The sequence below is a fragment of the Thermobia domestica genome, chromosome 13, assembly GCF_964235325.1.
Source record: "Thermobia domestica chromosome 13, izTheDome1.hap1.1, whole genome shotgun sequence".
Taxonomy (NCBI): domain Eukaryota; kingdom Metazoa; phylum Arthropoda; class Insecta; order Zygentoma; family Lepismatidae; genus Thermobia; species Thermobia domestica.
In genome coordinates, this window is record NC_137466.1 from 179,778,142 (window position 1) to 179,787,090 (window position 8,949).

Consider the following 8,949-nt stretch of genomic DNA (forward strand, 5'->3'; position numbering starts at 1 on the left):
ATTCCATCTATAATGCAGTAGTAGAGATGAATACAAAAAGATGTGTAACGATTGTGTTTTATTAGGTAACTTATATTAACATAAATCGATTTTGTGTTATTGGCAGTAATGAAGACTTTTACGGGTGTTATTATTTCTTACGTATTCCTGTTACAATAAGAACCGTTTTTCTTGTAAACGAAAGGTAATTAGAGGTTAAGAGAGAAGTTGTGGTATATAATAGACTGATACAAATGTCAAAGAAATTGAGCCGATATAAATGTAAAAGTGGATATAGCTTATCCTTAGAGTAAACGAATAAATAACTGTGCATTTTACTATGATTCTCTGTGTCAATATTGAAACGGATGTGAATAGCGTGTAGTCAGAGATAGAAGAAAAATATCAAGCACAAAATGTGAGTTATCTTTGTGGGGTTAGTTTTCAACATCCTATTTGATAGAATAGGCACACTGATAGTTCAATTCTGATCATTTATGGAGCGAACCCGACGCCAAACGGTAGTCATAGATCTACCACGGGCACGAAGAATGCGAAATTATTTAAGATTCTTAGCAGCTGGGTGCCGATTAAAAGTGGAAAGAGCTCGCCGTCGAATACCAGAATAGCTTCACGGATTTCCGCAGACTACCATGTACTTATCGTCGTGAACCATCGCCTTCGTATTCTGGAATGGAAACAAGAACAATGTCAATCACAATCTTCTCGAACAAATCTACAGCAGCAAATATGGGCAAATGATAAGAAGGAGAACTGACAGCTCTCGAAATGTTGGCCAATCAACTCGCTTCAAGTTAAAGCTGGGAAGATGCAATAGATTAGTAATAGAAAGGCTGAACTGTTTCCATGGGAACAATTATGGCATAAGGAGTACTGTTTACACTTGATTTTCTTCATATTTGATGAACAGGAAACAACTTGTATAAATATCGAGATTTCAAAATAATTGACTTGTAAGGTATCAGTAATCTCCGGGTACTATTAACTAGAGTATTCTCCAAGAGTTCATTTTAGGTTATATTCTTTTCTTAATATCTATAAACGATTTACATTAATTTATGGATTACAATTGTATAGTTTTATTTGGAGATGACCTTAATATTTTAGTAAAAAGAAATACAATTTCGTAATTCAAAAGTTTAAACTAACTCTTAGAAAGACTCACATTGTGGACATCAAGTAACAATTTAGAAATAAATGTACAAGAATCTAAAGTTTTATATTTACATGTGAGACCCAGATTGTTGAGAACACGGTCCATAGAGAATGATGATTTAATATTAAATTACTCGTGTCATCTAACTTCATTATTCTCGATACACTTGTATAAGAAGAACAGATTATAAAGCTGAATAATAAACTATATATTTATACAAGGTGGTATCGTGGCGGACATAAGTCTGACGAGGTAATGGCGACTGCTTTGAAACAAATGCAGAGTATAAGAAGTAAATCTGTCATATCTGTAGTTTCGTGTGGGGAAGAAACAAACTTATGAACTAAAGGTTTAAGAACAACTCATGTTATTAATATAAACTTTGCCGAAGATTATTAACTTATATTATGATAAAAGAAATACGAAAGATTTTTTGAAACGAAGAAAAATAACACAACTTTGCAAGCGGAGACAAAGAAACCTAACCTAACCAGACTAAAGACGAATAATTTACAGCGTAGTGATCGTGGTTCAGTGGTCAAGGCGCGTGGCCAGCAGTAATCTGGAGGTTCTTGGGTCAAATTCACGTCGGGCAACTTTTTTTTTATTTATTTATTTATTTTTTTTAATACTTTAGGAATTTTGATAACGATTGATCGGCGATGACATACGTTTTATTATATTCAAAGATTTGAATACTCAGATGTTTCAATACCTGAACCATCAAATCTTCAGGAATAATAATAATTATTATCTCGTAGAAGATTAAAAATTAGAAACTTATTATCGCTCAGGTCATACCATTACAAGCAGAAACGTGATATTAGGCAAAACATATTTCGGTTTTGTTTAATGTTGCCCACGAGGAATTTCTCATCTCGATTCTAAAACCAAACAAAATCGGCATGAGGCTTAATATTTTACATTCGAGACGGGACAAGGCTCTCAAATTATCGTCTCGCTTTGGACATAAGAATCGAGACGAGACGAAAAGTATCGTAAACATTTCTCGAAATAGTGTATGGCATCTTTAAGTAACAATTACTCTGTAGACTGAATCTTATACGTTATTTTGTTACTTTGTATTTCAGAGCTCACTGAGTTATGGTCTGTGTATAGATTTTTATGGCAAAGCTTTTATAATTACATCTGCATATTCTACTAGTTAGTTACCCTGCTCCCGCCGAGTGAACGTTGTGATGGACAATCACCGTGTGCGTGGGTTTTCTCGAGGTTCTCCCGTTTCCTCCCACTTTCTTCATTCCACCATTTCATTCATTTCTCATCTTCAGCGTCTCCTTTAGCCTAACCGGCATAACCGTGGGACGTAAAACTCAAAAATTTCATTTCATTTTCTACAAGTTAGTTTATTATATGCCTTACTGTTCAATGATATTCAGTTATTTTTATTACAGTTATTTTCCTTAAAACGTACAGTAGAATACTTTCTACATGAAACTTTAGGGGAAAGCTTTCGTTTAAATGTGGGTAGTTGCAGAGGTGTCTCTTGAAGGTATGGAACCCCTTCCCCGAAACCCCTACGTTTAAGTAAGTTTTGCCAAATTTTAGGTCAACTTTAAAACTTTTAATACCACTATTATTATTATTATTATTATTATTATTATTATTATTATTATTATTATTATTATTATTACTGAAGCGTTGTTAATTTAATAGTTCACCCTGTTCCACTCAGCTCCTGCCTAGTGGGCATTGTGCTGAACAAACATCGTGTATGTAGGTTTTCTCCGGGTTCCGCTTCCTCCCACTTTCTTTATTCCAACATTTCTTTCATTCTCATCATCGACGTCTTCTGTAGCTTAGCCGGCATAATCAATACTTAAAAACAAATTTTCTTACGGCTCTTGTGAGTTCAGTATCTCTACTTTCTACATGAAATTTGCCTGGAAACTTTCCATTTAACATTTAGCTAGTTGTAGGGACGTATGCAGAGGGTATGTCCTGATGGTCCTGACACTTCTCTCCAATCCCGACAATTTTGTAACTTTTGCCTAAGGCTAGGGGCGATTTTACAGATTTTAATACAATGTGTCCTCATATGGAATTTGTCTTCTATATTATTATTATTATTATTATTATTACTAAATGTTTGAGACCTTAATATTACGTTCTATTTCAATGCAAATAAACATACTGAAGTTAAGAAAAATGAAAAGAAATATTTTGTACCCTCTATAAGGATGAATTGCCTTATAGGAGATACTTTGAAAGGAAAAGAGGGAGGAAAAGAAGGTGTCAGCTACTGGACAATATGAAAATCGAATCTTCGGATGCCTTAGCAGAAACTAAGTAGGATTTGTATTCATCACGATACGTAGTAACAGCCTTTCTTTGGGTAAAATACATTGGATTATGTATGCGTTATATTGATATTTTAACAAAATATACAAACAAATATATATATATATAAAGAATAGTTCCTATTTACCAATTTTGGTTGAACGAATATATGAAACGTGTTGAAAATGGCGAACGAAAATAATAATATTTCTAGTAAGAGTATAAGAACTTAGTAACAATTCCACAGTGACGTTTCGGACAAATTTATGACTCATACTAGGCCTGAAGGATGACCCGTTTATATGCATGGATTGTTTGCGAAACACGCGAAGTTTTCAGACAGGAATCGAGATTGTAGATTGTGATGTTACGTTGTTAGTTTTCCCCCTGTGACATGGGCGCCCGAAGGCGGGAGCAGGGTGGGGCCCGGAGCCCCTTCTGACTCACAAAAATGTATACGTAATATAGAAAATCACGTATATTAAATACCAGACTTAATATAGCAACGATGGAGATGGGCACCCTTGTAGAAAATTTTCTTCGGGCGCCCCTGCCTGTGAAGGAAGTCGTTTCAACTTAACGAGAGAAATTGACTTTTTTTTCATGTTATTATACACCAGAAATATCAACATTCTAAATTAGAAAATTTTTCTGAATATCCTCATAGGGAATCGAACCGCGGACCCCTAACTCACTAAATGAATGTTCAAGCCACTACCCTAACACTGCTCTTTTAAGTAAGAGTCAAGAAACACTCGTCTATGTAGCAAATTGCAAACGTTTATAATTCTAATATTTTATTAACGATGAAACACTGATTTCGGTCATGATAAAGTACTATATTCCTGAGAATTCAAGTTTAAATTTTAAAAAAAGACCGGAAGTATTTCCGTAACTTATCTAACGGAACATGGACCAACTGAGTTATTAATAAAAATGTTAAAGCTATAGTATATGCGTTTTTTTTTTTTTTTTTTTTTTTGCGGATGGCGGTACAGACAATTTTCAAGAATTTTTCAATACGAGGATTATTTAAAATGTTAAAATTTTGCGCTTATTTCTTACGGTACTGTCAATAGTTTCATACAATATAAGATCTTGAGAAACTTCGAAAAAGTATCTCTTAACTTGATATCTCCTAGTGTGTTTGGAATCTCTTCGAAAAAGTCATGGCTAGTCTTTTCGATATTAGTCGTTGTTAACGTGTTTCTAACACGAAAGTTAGCATCTTGCGCTAGTCGAATTCCAGTCTTGGGAAGTAACGTAACGCAAGTAACGCGTTACTTTTCAAGTAACGTTTCCTAGTGACGCGTTACATTTTTTGCAAAGTAACTGTAACGGTAACGCGTTACAAATTTTTAAGTAACGTACCTAGTTTGCGATAGTTTTTTCGCGTTACTTTTCGGTAAAATATATGTACCGGTATATTTTTTCCCTGTAAGTGAATTTCTTAGAATGGAGCATGAACTACGTATGTCAGTGACCGACAGTCACTGATACACTGAGAAACAGATAAGTTCGTAGTGCCACTTGCTGTTTTTGGAAGATGAGGGCAGCTTCAGAGAAATCACGTGTACTGTTTGCAAGCACCTGGAAGATTTTGTCCTAGATTTTAACAACTCCAAATCAATACATTCAGTGAGTGAACTAGGAGTGCAATGATACCGGTAGTCTATTTTACTTTGATTGGTATTGTTTTTATAAAGATGGAGAACGAAAATACTTTACCGTTCGAACACTTGAAAGAATACTTTTCCTTAAGAGCTAAGGATGATGGTGGACAGAATTTAAAAGTAAAGTGTCTGAAGTGCCCCGGCGGAAAATATTTATCAACTATGATGCCATAATTAAGGATATACAGTAAGGGTTAATATGAATAAACTGTGTTCTGATGAGCAGGCCTACTTTATTACTAGAAAATAGTTTACTGATGGTATGTAATATTGGAGTTCTTTCAGATCAGTTTGCTTATCCTAGAGTCCCGTTGATTATAGAGTTTGAAACCTGCTTTAAAAAGCATGTATCGATTTGAGAGTTAATGGCAAGGTTTGATTGATCCCCAGTTCATGTGTTCTCATTTTATTAGTTGTAGTGTAATGTTTCTCTATATTATGTATTTTTAATTTTACATAACAACATTGTTATTATTATATAATTAGTTTAGCAGAATAATAATAAGCAACCATTTTTTCCTAACGCACAAGGATGAGCACGAGTAAAGCTAAAACTCGATTAGACTCGAATTCAAGTCGAGTTTCGAGTCAAGTCAGAGGTAATATTCTCGAGGGTCCGGATTAACTGAGCCGAGGGCTCTAGCCGAAGGTTGGATGAGGTGTTGGCTCGGCTCACTTCTCGGTTCGGGTCGATAGTGAATGAGCTGTGAGCTGAGCTGCTCGAGTCGTTGACAATTCTAAACCCGGGCGGAGCAGTTTTGAAGATATTTGGACAGTGCCCTATAACTTTTAACAGTGTTTGGCTCGAGTCCGAATATTCAGCCTAGACCCTCAACCCAAATTCAGAAGCTCGTGAACAATGTCCTTGACTCCTAGACTTCACGACTACCGAGGTTGGTAATCAACTAATTTTTTATTATTCAAATACAAACCGCCTATCTTTCATGTTTATATACAGTGTTTTTATAATTAATAATAATAATAATAAAAGTTGTAGTAGTAGTAGTGTCATTGATAATTAATATATTGTCTATGTAATAGGCTCGACTCGACTCGAAACTCGACCCCAATTCAAGTCGAGTTGGAGAAAATTTTTCGAGCCGAGTTCTCCGGTCGAGCTCAAATATGTCTGTTTCTAGTCGAATCGAGTTTCAAAGAATCGAGCTCGTGCCCATCCCTACGAGTAACGCAGAATGGCATTTTATCAACGTTATATAAAAATGTTCATATATCAAGTAAAAATTTGTCCTTGCATTTACATAAAGCGATTCAGAACGTGCAATAATAATAATAATAATAATAATAATAATAATAATAATAATAATAATAGCGGTAGTAATAGTAGTACGGAAAATTGAAGTAATATTTTTTCCACATATTTCAAGTTTCGGACCTAAAAGTAACGCGTTACTTTCGAAATAAAGTAGCAGTTACTTTTTGGGGGCAAGTAACGCGTTACTAACTCGTTACATTTTAAGAGAAAGTAAAGTAACTTGTAACGCGTTACATTTTTACTAGTAACTTACCCAACACTGTCGAATTCTTAGTACTACATTGAAAACGACTCAGCTTAGGGTCCAATATGTCAAGATGGTTCAGGTTGGCAACCATGTAACCAGATTGGAAAAAAGTTAAAACGATTTAAAAATTTTGTGCCCTATGCATAGCCGTTCTGACGCGTGATTAGTGCCATACTAAAGAGTTCGACTAACATATGTTTCCTGCAGTGATCAGGCCTTTAGTATGATGGTCGTAAAAATGACTCTGCATAAGGCCCTTTAACTTTAAATCCTACTGGAAAAGATTATTAGGAAGACATAGGTGCACATGAGAGGACAATATTCAGATGGATTTCACAGAAATAGGAATATAAAGTAGGAACTGGATCCAGCTGGTTAAGGACAGAAGTCAGGGGAAAGTTTTTGTGAAAGACATTGAATTTCGGGGTTCCAAGGCCATAGAGTTAGCAAGTTAAATTCAAAACAGGCAAATAAATGAAATGAATGTGCCCGATGGACTATCGTAGCGAGCCATGGGCGCCATTTCGTAAAAGTTTTCTCAAAATTTTGTATACTACAACGCAAAAAAGTTCAAAAAGCCACTATAGATGTTATCCCGATTATTCTACGCTCGCATGTTCCAGTCTTTATCAGCAGTGCTCTCCCTATTTTCAGCCCAATCAATTAGGGTTTGCAACGAAAAGAGGATGTGAAGCAATTATTCATTCAACTCGAACTTTTATCAAGAACCATGAAAATTCACAGCACGTCATTCTCAAAATAGACTATAAAAATGCCTTTAATACAGTGGAACGTGATAACATGTTAAGTAAAATAAAGCAACAGCTCCCTGCCACCTCCCCTTTTTTCTGGCAAAGCTATGCTTGTCCGTCAATGCTATTTTTTGGAGAGAAAACAATACTGTCCCAGGTCGGTTGCCAACAAGGAGATCCCGCTGTACCAATGCTTTTCAGCTTATCAATCCATCCTATAGTTCGCAAATTATCGTCTGAACTAAACTTATTTTATCTGGAAGATGGTACTTTGGGTGGTTCCCCACAATCCGTCTTTCAGGATGTGAATATTTTATTAGCAGAGTCTAAACGGATTGGTTTGGAAGTTAATCCTTCTAAATGTGAACTGTTTTCACATCTGGAAAAGTGGACCCCACTAGTGTATCACAATTTCAACAGTTTCTTTCTGGTCTTCGAACAGTTAATGCGAACCAGTTATTTCTTCTAGGTGCTCCACTGCATGAAACAGGTTACGAAATAGCTTTCAATGAGCACCTAAATCAGCTTAAAACTGTTATTGAACGGTTAAAAATTTTACCATCTCACTTGGCATATTTCCTTCTAAAACTTGTATGAGTATACCAAAGTTACAATATTTTCTTCGAACTACTACAACATGGTATATGCCATCTCTACTTCTCCAAATGGATGCCTGTCTGAAAAGAGCGTTAGAGTCTATCGTAAATATATCTATGAATCAAATACAATGGACACAACCTAGTCTTCCAATTCGTTTCGGAGGTTTGAACATCCGCAGAGTCTCCGACCTCAGTCTTCCAACTTTTGTTTCCTCGTGTTATGGGGTGAGACCACTCATCTCCAACATTCTTTAACATTCCCGTTGATGATGTGGTCATTCATCACTTGATAGAGCAATTGACGTATGGAAGTTCTTATTTGGACAAGATATACCATACACATTGGAAGTACAGAAAAGCTGGGACAAAATAATCTTAAAATCAATTATTGAACAAGAGTTATTTTTGGATAATGTATTTGATATAGCTCGCTTTAAGGCCTTACAAGAAAAAGAATTGGCGCATGGTTGCAATCAATTCCATCGAGGAATAGTGGAACTTTCATGGATAACAATTCTATTCGTCTTTGTATTGCTCTACGCTTTGGCATGAACATATGTAAAAAATTTACATGCATTTGTCGGGAGCAAGTCAATGAAAAGTGTTTGCATCCATTGAGCTGTCCCAAAAGCGCAGGCAGTGTCCCGTCACGCTGAATTAAATGATATCCTAAAGCCTGCTTTGGCCAGCATATAGTGACGTCAATTTTAGAACCATCAGGTTTATCAAAAGATGATGGGAAAAGACCAGATGGCATCACGTTAATCCCCTGGGAAAATGAGCAATGTCTAGTATGGGATGTCACTTGTGTTGATACTTTTACAGCTTCTCAGATCGTATCAACATCTAAGGAAGCTGGAAGTGCGGCAGAAACAGTGTGCAGACGAAAACATTTAAAATATAATTGCTTAAAAGAGGACCATTTTTTCATTCCCTTTGCTGTTGAAA